The sequence below is a fragment of the Hipposideros armiger genome, unplaced genomic scaffold (assembly GCF_001890085.2).
Source record: "Hipposideros armiger isolate ML-2016 unplaced genomic scaffold, ASM189008v1 scaffold_132, whole genome shotgun sequence".
NCBI classification, from domain to species: domain Eukaryota; kingdom Metazoa; phylum Chordata; class Mammalia; order Chiroptera; family Hipposideridae; genus Hipposideros; species Hipposideros armiger.
The window spans coordinates 621,309-632,971 of NW_017731482.1; the positions used below are offsets into that span (position 1 = coordinate 621,309).

At 48.6% G+C, this 11,663-nt stretch overlaps 1 pseudogene; it reads left to right on the top strand.

The window, feature by feature from the left end:
* The first annotated feature begins 7,426 nt into the window (after positions 1-7,426).
* LOC109386301 (ferritin heavy chain pseudogene) overlaps positions 7,427-11,663 on the top strand; it is a 7,902-nt pseudogene continuing 3,665 nt past the window's right edge.

The window sequence follows — 11,663 nt, forward strand, 5'->3', positions numbered from 1 at the left end:
TATTCTATGATTCCATTTTCATCAAATGTCCAGAATAGGCAAATCTATAGAAACAGAAAGTAGATTTGTGGGCTAGGTTGAGGGAGGAGGAGGTTTTACTGGGGGAGGGGGATGATGAAAATGTTCTAAAATTGATTATGGTGATGATTGCAAAACTTTGTGAATATACGAAAAACCATTGAGTTGTACACTTTAAATGGGTAAATTGTATGTTATGTGAATTATGTATCAATAAAGCTGTTATAATTAAACACAAAAGAACTCTGTGATAGCATTTTAATGTCTCTAGACATTATTCCTTTGCACAGCAGCAGCATCATTTATTTAGATTTCTATTGTTGGATATTTATGTTTTCTATTAATGCCTTTGTTTCAAAACATTTCAAACACTAAAAAGTGAATTGAATAGTATAATGAGCCCCTGTACCCTCACCCACTTCAATAATTACCAACACAATTTTGCTTTTACAGACATGAATTTGCTGAACATTCTTGTTCATAAATAAATCTTTGTTCACATTTCCCACTGTTTCCTTCCATTTATACTGAATTCAATTCAGCTCACACCACTTAAACCCTCACAATGTGCCCCGGGCACATCAGAGGGATGTGCTGGATCAGACTCCGTCCTGCTCTTTGGGTTATCCCAGTCTGGTGGGGGAGGTAGATACTGGATTGTGACAGTAGGGGCAGGGGCTGTGTAACTGGAAAGTGCCCTCCTCCTATTACCCCGGAAGGGCACTTCCATCCAGGGTACTGGAGTCACTCCATCCAGGGAGCCAGACTATTTCCCAAACCTCCGACCGGCCCTGTCTTTCTTCCTTTCTGCCACATGGGGGCGCCAGAGCCACAGTCTTTCACATCCTCCTCTGGACGCTCTCTCACCAACAACATGGGTGAGTGGCTGCGGTGGGCTCTGTGGCCCTTCTCCTGGTGACCCTGGACTGGTAATGGTCCTCTCTTGGCCTTAGGAGCCTCATGGAAAAATAAAGGAGGTGAATGCAGTGAGCTATCTGGACCCACCAGTTCTACAATCAGGTTTCCCATCTCTAGCCAGCTCTCATCAGCAGTGTGTCCTGGACTCTCCCCAGCACCTGCTTCTGGGTAGTCCAGGGGATCCATCTGACTGACCCTCTGCTCTGGGTCCCCTGAGAGACTAATGCCCACCAAGGCAACTTTCCATTTTTTATAGAGACCTACAGCAGGCCGCTCATTAACCTAGGAGCAACGGAGCAACTCAGGCAGCAAACTTGCTGGCAGCACACACCTGGTGGATAAGGGATCTGCCTACTGATGCCTCACAGCTGCCCATGCTTGGAGTCACCCAGGTGTGGGCAGTGTCAGGGATACCCCAGCTCCAGGAGTAAGGTTAGTGTTGTGGGGGGAAGAAGAGAAAACAAGTCGCCAAGGACTTCCAAAGGCCCAGCCTAACTGATATCCAGCCCACGCCACAGGAGATTTGGCCCCCAGTAGGCACAGTCTGCAAAAGACCACGAGGACTGATGTTTCTGATATAGCTGAAGGCTGAGTCTGGGGCAGGATGTTTGCTTTCCTGAGAGGACTTCTCCTGAGTTGAGGTGTCTCCAGCCTGGGCCATTGCAAGGGGCAGTGCGCCAGGCTCTGAGTTCTATCTGGATGTCTGTCTCTCCTTGGCGTGCTCTTTCATCTGTGACTCCAATACCACCCTACTGGCCTTGCCCTTGCTTGTTCCTGGCCCTCCCCAGATGCCTCCTCTTAATTAGTGGGCTGGCTACATCCAGCCATGCCAGAAGCCACTCTCCAGATGGCCAAGCAGTTCCGTCACAAGGGGAAGGAAGGGCCAGCTCGCACATCCTGAGCACCTACTGTGTGTCAGGCTGGCCCTGGGCAAGCTATTTTGTATGTGTTATCACATTTCTTTCTCACAGCAGCAGCTTCATGAGGCAACTATTATACGTTTATTTCACAGAGGAGGAAGTCGAAGCTCGGCCCAGCAATGTGAGGACTCAAGTCCAGGCTGGCCTGACTCATGCCTGTGTCTCCTTCCTTCCCACCTGCTTTCTGCACATGCTCTGAATCGCTGTGCACAACTCCTCCCTGATCTAGTCATCCTTGTTGCTGCTTTATTCATGCATTCCCCATGCCCACCCAGTTGCACACATGCTCCCACACTCACATGCGCCAAGGTGGGTGCACATGCATAGCAGCCCTACTGCCGTTTATTAGTCATGTGACCTTGAGCAAATCACTTAATTTCTGTGAGCCTCAATTTTCTCACCTCATTCAAGTTGTTATGAGAATTAAATGAGATATTGTAACATTGTTAGTACCTTGCCTGGCCATAGTGGTCAATAAACGTTAGCTATTCTTTAAAAATTTAGCTACTTTCATTATTATTGTACACATACATCTTTGTACACTCTTTACACGTGTAACAAGCCATATGCAGTATACACAGGGCCACAAGGATTGCCATGGACACCTACACACCCATGTAGGAATCCACAATGAAACAGTCACCTGCTATATCATGTGCCGAGGTTCGTGTGCCAAGGTGGGCAAGGATGGAGAATATCTATGGAACAGAGGACAGGGAACCATGTCTGGGGGTCCACCAAGGTTGGCTCGAAAGTAAGATTCATGATCAATGTGTGGTCTGCAGACCAATCTAGGACCTTGTTAGAACCTTAAAGAATCTTTCAGGGCGGCCAGGTGGCTCAGTTGGTTAGAGCGCATGCTCTGAGCAACAGGGTTGCCGGTTTGATAAACAGCGTTGCCGGTTCAATTCCCACATGGGCCAGTGAGCTGTGCCCTCTGCAACTAGATTGAAGACAACAACTTGAGCTGAGCTGCAGCTGATCTGCTGGTGGGTGGCCGGACGGCTCAGTTGGTAGAGCGCGTGCTCTTAATTAACAACAAGGTTGTCGGTTCGACTCCTACATAGGATGGTGCGCTGTGCCCCCTCCAAATAGATTGAAAATGGTGACCGAACTTGGAGCTGAGCTGCACCCTCCACAACTAAGAATGAAGGACAACAACTTGACTTGGAGCTGATGGGTTCTGGGGAAAACACATTGTTCCCCAACGAAGTTTAAAATTTTTCAGGGCCTTGTTTTAAAAAAAAAGAAGAATCTTTCACACTCCACCCCAGGTCTTCTGAATCAGAATCTGCATTTAATAAGATCCTCACAGCCTCACAGCACCAAGGCAGAGAGGAGGAAGTGGGCAGAACTATTATCCCTGAGTGGGAGGGGGCTGGCCCTGGGCCTGCCTCCATGTCTCCAACCTACTCTCAGAGCACGCTGCTGCTATATCTCCTGGCTCCTCCTCTGTGCTTGGGAGTAGTGCTAAGGTGTGAGGTTATTCAACTCAGACTTGGAAGGACAGGTTGGTCCCCTCAACCCTGTTCTAAAAGAATATAAATAGCAAGGTCATTCTTTGGTCCTTCCCAGTCCTCTAACAGGCTGAGCGCTAGGAGCCCCATCAGGGCTCAAGCAACTAGTAAAGGGCACCTGCCCTTCAATCCCCCTCCTGAAATGTGTCCATACACATTTATGACTCTCTCACCCAGCATCATGGCAAGGTCACTGCCAGAGTTCTGGCTGACCTATCCTGCCATGAGTGAGGTGTGGGTTTAATCCCTTGGGGCCTTGGGAGCCTAAAGCCTGGGCCAGTGCCTTCTCCCTATCCCTGTTGGGGCTAATTTTAGGGCTGCCTTGACAGCTGCCTCAGCCCAACTTGGGCCAGTTCCCAGCTTCTCAGTGTTGGGGTCAGTTGGGGTCAGTTGGAGAGTGGGCCAGGCCAGCCTCAGCATGGGCTGCAACAGATGAAACTAGGATCCTTAACCCCCAGCCATCATCCCCACTGCCTGGAAAGACCCCTTCAGTGCTGACCAGCAGGATGGGATAAGAACTGATCCTGCTCTCAGCCTCTGCAGACAGACAAGCCAAATCCCATGGAAACCTGAAATCACAGAGATTAGAGAGCTCAGGACCCTGAACACCCTCTAGCTCAGCAACTTGGAAAAGGGTAGAGGGGCCAAGGTCTTGGCTAGAGTCACAAGCAAGTGATGGCAGAGCTGGGGTTGGAGCCCAGGTCTCCTGGTTTCCAGCTGGGTTCCAGGGCTGGATAGAAATGCAGAGGGGCCCAGCATTTCAAATAGCTCATAAAGGTCAAGCCCAGGCATTAATGCCTTCCTGCCTGGAGAGTGCAGAGTGGGGTCCCTTCTCAGGGTCCTTTCCTGATGCCAACCCAACACATGCTTCTTGAGCCCCCTTGCTGTGCCCGACTGTGGAGGATTCAGGGGCAGATGTCACCCAAGTTGATAGAGGAAGGATTTTAGCCTCTGAGGACAAAGGGATGGAGTCCTTGCTCTGGTCCTTGGTTTTCTCCCTGATGAAATGGACGTGGACATACTCACAGACTGGTTGGGAGGGATAGAGGAGATGAATGGAGGATGCAAAGAGTGCTTGGAACACCAAAGTGAATTGTGCCCACAGGGCTGCCAGCTGGCTGAGAACCTAGGCTCTCTCCTGTGGGGAAACTAGAGCCTGAGTGGCTCCCAGAGTCTTTGCCCCCACTGCTTCCATCTTCACCTTGTCCCTCACCCAGTGATATTACAAGAGAAAAGGAGAACAGGTCTTGAAGCTGACCTGGACAAAATGCAAACAATGATCACGGAGGGAAGCTGTAGTTCTTCTTCCTCCCCCCACCTGCAGCCTTTGCTCCTTCTGTTCCCTCTGTTCCTGCCTCTTGTCATGCCCTTCTCACTGCTGTCTCCTTCCAACCCTGCCCCCTACCTCCCTAGCTCCCCATTCCTTCTTCCCAATTGCTCTGAATTCCCTCACCCTGGAGCCCTGGACCCTGGACCCTCATGGTTCCCTGGTCTCATGTCTGCAAGTGGGAGTGTGGGTGAGCACGTGTGCACATGGGGCTTTGCTGCACATGGCTGGCACTTGATAAATATTTAACAACCCACCTTAAATCCTTTTTGAAACAAGACTATGTGTCCTTGAGTAAATAGATAAACATTGACTTGCTCTCAAAACACACACGTGCACCCTGAGAAAAGTCTTGTTTATTCAGTCCCCCCTGGGTAACAAGTTGATTCCTACTGTGAACTCTCCAGGTGACTGAAGGTGGAGGAATCTAAGGATTAGGAAGGAAGGAGGCATCTCACGTGGAGGCAACACCTCGAGCCAAGGCTGGGAGCTTGAGAATGCTCAGTGGTCGGTGGAACACCAGTGTGAGATGAGCTGGTGAGGTTGGCAGGATCCAGATAAAGAAGCACCTCGAATACCAGGCCAAGGAACTGACTTTATCCTGAGGGCCATGGGGAGCTATGGGAGAGTTCTGAGCAGGAAGAGTGATGAGGCTGGATTTGCTACCAGGCGTATCACTCCCTGGCTACTGCTTGGAGCACAGATTGAAGGCAGAGAAAGTGGTGACAAGGAGCCCTCTGCTTTCAAGGTTCAGGAGAGGGAAGATGAAGTATGAACATAGATGAAATGGCTGAAGGTGAGAAGTAGACAATCTCCAGGATGTCACAGAGGGATGGCCAAGACTGAGTGAGGGGTAGGACAAGGGCAGGGAGGGACTAAGACGAGACGCTGTGATCTGGAGTTCCTGGCCCAGGGGGCCAGCTGGATGGAGGTGCCCTCGCTGAGGTTGAGAGGAGCAGGTCTTGGGGAAGGTGCAGAGTTCAGCTTTGGACATACCAGGGAGATGGTATGACTAGAGATGGAGATGATTAGACCAGTCAGAGGGCTGGGGCCAGGCAAGTCTGGACAGATACTCTCTGAGTAACATTCTCTGGATGACTTTGAAGTGTCCCAGATACCCCCAGGATAGTCCCTTAGGCCCCACCCACCCATGGTCTCCAAGACAGACAGGACCTGGACTTGGGCTCCAGGTAAGGACAGGGGATAGAGGCAGCAAAAGGTCTGGCCAGAATGGAGGGGAGGGTCTGGGGCTTAAGGATAAGAGACACCTGCAGGGTAGGGCAGGAGTGGCTGGAGGAGAGGTCTGGGGTGGAGCAGGAACAAGCCAAAGGCGGGATTGGCTGGTAGACCTTAGCGGATCAGTCAGCCCAAAGGCCATCATTATACAGACAGGCAGAATGAGGCCTAACAAGGGGTGGGGACAGGCCAGGTAGCATGGTGAGGCAGAAAGGTCATCAGCTCCTGGCTCAGGGCTGTGCCCTGGGCCACAATGACTGGACGTGGTTAGCTTGGTGTGACTCTGAGATTGAGCTTCCTGGCCATGCCCAGGTGTTATGAGCTTGTCTGGTCCAGAGGGGTGCGCTGGGGTAGACAGGTGAGACCTCAAACCCTCACCAAGCAACACACCTAAAATCACGATTTCAGCCCTGTGCTGTTACTTTCTCAGTCCCAAGACTCAGTCCCAAGACAATCAGAGAGGAAGCCACAGGCCCCAACCTGGGGAACTCATAGTCCAGCACGGAGCCATGTTCCTCACAGAGGCTGCAATGCATGTCTAAGGGTGGGAGGACTGTGATATCATGTAATGTGTTCCCCACAAAGTGAGATGTAATAGGGGCAATTTCCTTCAACAAATGCTTATTCAGCACCTACTCAGTGCCAGGCTCTGTTCTAGGATCTCAAGACAGTGAAGAAGATTTATGTTTTAACTGGAGGCTGACAATAAACACTAATACATAATGTGTCAGGGAAAAGTGAGATGAAGGAACACAGAACAGGGTAGGGGTGGGCAATTTCAATGGGGAGCATGGATAGAATAGCTATTTCATAGAAAAAACACTACTTTTGTGCCTGACTGACTGGGTGATTTTGGCCAAGTCCCTGCCCCCACTTCCCACCTCAGTTTCCTACTGGGAGTTGAGCTGAATCATCTCTGAGAGCCCCACCTGTTAGAAGGGCCTGAGGGGAATGGCCAAGCAATGAACTATCTTGAAGACCAGCCTCTCCAACGAGGTTAAGCCCCACCCACCTGCTCCTGCCCATGAGACAACCCCACCCCCAGCCCCACCAACTCAGCTCTTTCTGACAGGAACCCCAGCAGGAACTGAGGAGCCAGGGCCTGGGCAAGGCTCTAGTTATAGCCTGGCAGGTGGAGGTGACTCACCTGGGGGTGTCAGGATCCAGGAAACTGCTTGGGGGCGGGGGTGTCAAAGCAGAAACTTGGAGACTCACTACTGCCTTGCCTTACCTGGGAGGGCTCTGGCCCTCCCTAAGCACCCCCCTCCCCCAAACACACACACACACAGGGTCCTTTGGCTCTCCATGAGGCCCAACTTGCAGCCAAGGAATTAGGAGGGGCCCGAGAACTTGCCAGTGCCTGTCCCCTCTGGGCCTCTCTCCTAATCCACATGCCGAGGAAGCAGTGGGGCTAAATAATCTTCAGTGTTCCTTGCAGTTCTGAATTCCTGTTCTATTGAGTATGTTGCAGGAGGCCCAGGACTTCTCCGATGGTTCCTTGGAGGCTTAAGGCAGAGGTGAGTGGCAGATTCTGAAATGGGAGGTGGAATGGGGAAAGGGTTGCCAGGTTTAGCAAATAAAAATTTGAATTTCAGATAAGCAACAAACAACTTTTTAGTATAAGCATGTCCCAAATGTTATTAATGTTAAAGAATTATTCATTGTTTATCTGAAATTTAAATTTAACTGGTGTCTTGTATTTTATCTGGCAACCCAAGGTGGGAAAAGTGATCGGAGCTGGGACTTCAACAGAGGTGGGTCCTGGACTCTCAGATGACCTCGGTTCTGGTCACCTACCTTGCTGCTCTTTGGGTTCCTCATCCATGTACTTCTCAATGCCTTATTGGGAAGTAGGGGCATGAGGGAGGGAGAACCAGGAGCTGGGGGAAACGAAGAGCTGTGTAGAGAGGCAGAAAGGCCCCGAGGCCCCAAGAGGCAGAACCTGAACTCCTTCTGCCCCATTTCCAGCTAACTTCACTACCACTCCTCCCATTAAGGCAGGCAGGTCTCTCTATCATCTCCTGGACAGCCCAGACCCATTCCTACCTCCACACCCTTGCCCTACTCCTGCCCCCTTCCCTCCTACACAAACTCTACCCACCGCAGGAACCCTCTCCTAGCTCTTCCTTAGCATCAGGACTGCCTCCCCTGAGTTCTCAGAGTGCTGTCAGGCTCATTGTCTGACACTGATACAGAGCCATTCAATCAGATGAGCACCCTTTATGGAGCAGGATCTGTAGCAGGCACTGGACACACAGCAGTAATCAGGGCAGACACAGCCCCCACCTCCACGGAGCTCACAGGTTAGTGGGAGACAGACATACAAACAATCACAAAACAGGGAGATAGTTGCCCTTTCCAAGGACTGAGGAGTCCATATGAGTGGAGGCTTCATACAGGTGGGGCCCATGTTCTGTTTAATTCAGGTCCTACCATGCAGCAAGCTTCAATCAATATTAGTGGAAGAAATGAAAGTGCTGAGGGGGGACAAAAAAGGGAGGGCTTCCCGGAGACCGTCCCCATTGGAGTTGGAAGAAGGACCTTCCAGATGGAGGGAAGTGCACAGGTGAAGCCCTGTCGTGTGCAGTGAGCAATGGGAAGAGAGGTGAGACTGGCATGGAGGAGGATTAGTGCAGACCAGGCTGAGGGGTCACCATGTAAACAGCCAGAACTGGGCAGCTGTCAGGTACTATGGAGGCTTCATATCATGGGGTGCCAATGCTCAGAGAGTGGCCTGTCCTGTGAGATTTTACATTTCTGGAGGACAGGGGATGGGTCTTCCTCATCTCTCATGCCCTCTAGGACTGGGCTGAGAACCCAACACAGGAGATGGATTGATTGAGAGCTGAAGGATGGCTGCAGCTGCTTGAGGTTGGCTGAGGGAACAAGTTACACTGCACTATTCTCTCCCCTTGGGCATCAGATGTTGCCGGGGCAATTTTAGTAGATGATCACAGTCACTCAGCAATATTAGGAAATACGAGTGACTTTTTGCCCTACATGGAAGCCCTTGTGGCATTTAGCATGTTTGCCCAGGCCCCTTCACAGCCATGGTCTGGGACAGTGCCGTGACAATAACAGTGACAGGTGCTGTCTACCTATCTATCACTGAGCCCCTACTGAATGAGCCAGCTTCCTACAGACATCATCTCCAGTGCCAGGTTTAAAACGAAGAAACTGAGACTCAGGGACTTTGGGTGATTTGCCCAGGGAGTTTAGGTGCTAGGAGTTTAGGCTAAGCCAGGATTTTAACTCAGCTTTGCCCAATGTTGAAGCTCCAGCTCCTGTTACACTTAGCTGCCTTTTTTTTTTTTTAAAGTAATCTCTGAGATGTTGCTTATTTTTGGCCCTCAGAAAGTCACTCCAGCTTTATGCCATTTTGATCTTTGCTACTTATGTTGCAGGTGTCATCAAAGCTGTTGCTTACCTGTGACCTTCTGCAGTGGCCTTTGCCCAGAAGCAGTACACTATGGAAGGAGGGAAGGAAGCAGGAAGGCAGGGATGAGGCTGGCTCATCCTGAGGTTTATTGGCACTCTCCCTGGGTGCCCCACCCTTCCTGCAGCCTGCAACCTTGCCCTGCCCTGAGTCATTCCGTTCCCCAGCACTCTGGGGACAGCTAGGCCCAAGGAACACTGCTGTATGCAGTGTTCTGCAACCCAGCCTCACACCATCTTCCCACGCATCACCCTGGAAGTACTTCATTCCCTCAGGGTATTCAATGGCCACAGTCTGGCCCTACTGCCTGGCAAGTTTCTTCCTGGGTGTGGGGTGTGCCATGTCTTCCCTGCTAAACTGTGAAAGCCTTGAGGACATTGTGAACTCCCAAAAGGAATATATCTGCCAAGAACGACTCCTTGTGGTTAACTGGGCCCAAATTCATAACCAGAGTCTAGCAGCCATTGCAGACAGAGGCTCCTCATGAGTTCTGCATTTCAGGGAAAAGACACTGACAGAACTTTCAACCTCCCGCACTTGGCTGCTTCTAAGTCAACCCTTATAAGGGAGTTTCTTCTATAGTGTTTTGACCAATTTACTGAGGCCCGACTTGTCCAATCAGAACTGTGCAGCTAGAGTGGCTAAGAAAGCAAGACCCTTGCATATGCTGTATACAAGAGACTCACCTCTGATCAAAAGACAAAAACAGCCTGAAAGTAAAGGGATAGAGTAAAATATTTCATGCAAATGGAACTGAGAAAAAAGCTGGAGTAGCAATACTTATATCAGATAAAATTGACTTTAAATTGAAGAACAAAATAAAGGACAAAGAAGGGCACTTCATAATAATAAAGGGATCGATCCAACAAGAGGACATAACCCTAGTAAACATCTATGCACCTAACATAGGAGCCCCTAAATATATAAAAAAGACATTGACAGACATAAAGACAGAGATTAACAGTAGCACTATCATAGTAGGGGACTTCAACACCCCGCTCTCACCAATGGACAGATCCTCCAGACAGAAAATCAATGTGGAAACAGTGGCCTTAAATGATACTTTAGACCAGCTAGATTTAATCAATATTTTTAGAGCATTTCACCCCAAAGCAACAGAATATACATTCTTCTCAAGTGCACATGGAACATTTTCCAAGACAGACCACATGTTAGGCCACAAAACAAGTCTCAATAAATTTAAGAAGATTGAAATCATATCAAGCATCTTCTCCAATCACAGTGCTATGAAACTAGAAATCAACTACAAGAAGAAATCCAGAAAGCACACAAATACATGGAGTCTGCATAATATGCTACTAAATAGCGAGTGGGTCAAAAATGAGATCAAGTAGGAAATCAAAAGATACCTCGAGACAAATGAAAATGAAAACACCACAACCCAAAATTTCTGGGATGCAGCAAAGGCAGTTCTAAGAGGGTAGTTCATAGCAGTTCAGGCCTACCTAAAGAAGCAAGAAAAATTTCACATCAACAGGTTATCCTTACACCTCAGGGAACTGGAAAAAGACAGCAAAATAAGCCCAAAGGGAGTACAAGGAAGGAGATAATAAAGACCAGAGTGGAAATAAATGAAACAGAGACCAGAAAAACAATACAAAAGATCAAAGAAACAAAGAGCTGGTTTTCTGAGAAGATAAACAAATTTGACAAACCTCTAGCCAGACTCATCAAAAAAAAAAAAAAAAGGAGGACAAATTAGTAAAATCAGGAATGAAAGAGGCAAAGTTACAACAGACTCCACAGAAATACAAAAAATCTTAAGAAATTACCATGAATTATATGCCAACAAATTTGACAATCTGGAAGAAATGGATAATTTCCTAGAAGCATAAAACCTTCCAAAGCTAACTCAAGAAGAAACAGAAAACCTGAATAGACTGATTACCACCAAGGAAATTGAATCAGTAATCAACAAGCTTCCAACAAACAAAAGCCCTGGACCAGATGGCTTCACAAGTGAATTTTACCAAATAGTCAAAAAAGTATTATCACCTATTCTTCTCAAACTATTCCCAAAAATCCAGAAGGAGGGAAGGCTCCCAAACTCTTTCTTTGAAGCCATGATCACCCTGATTCCAAAATCAGACAAAGACTTTACAAAAAAGGAAAACTACAGGCCAATATCTCTGATGAACATAGATGCAAAAATCTTCAACAAAATCTTAGCAAACAGAATTCAGCAATACATTAAGAAGATCATACATCATGACCAAGTGGGTTTCATCCCTAGTATGCAAGGTTGGTTCAACATCTGCAAATCAATTAAT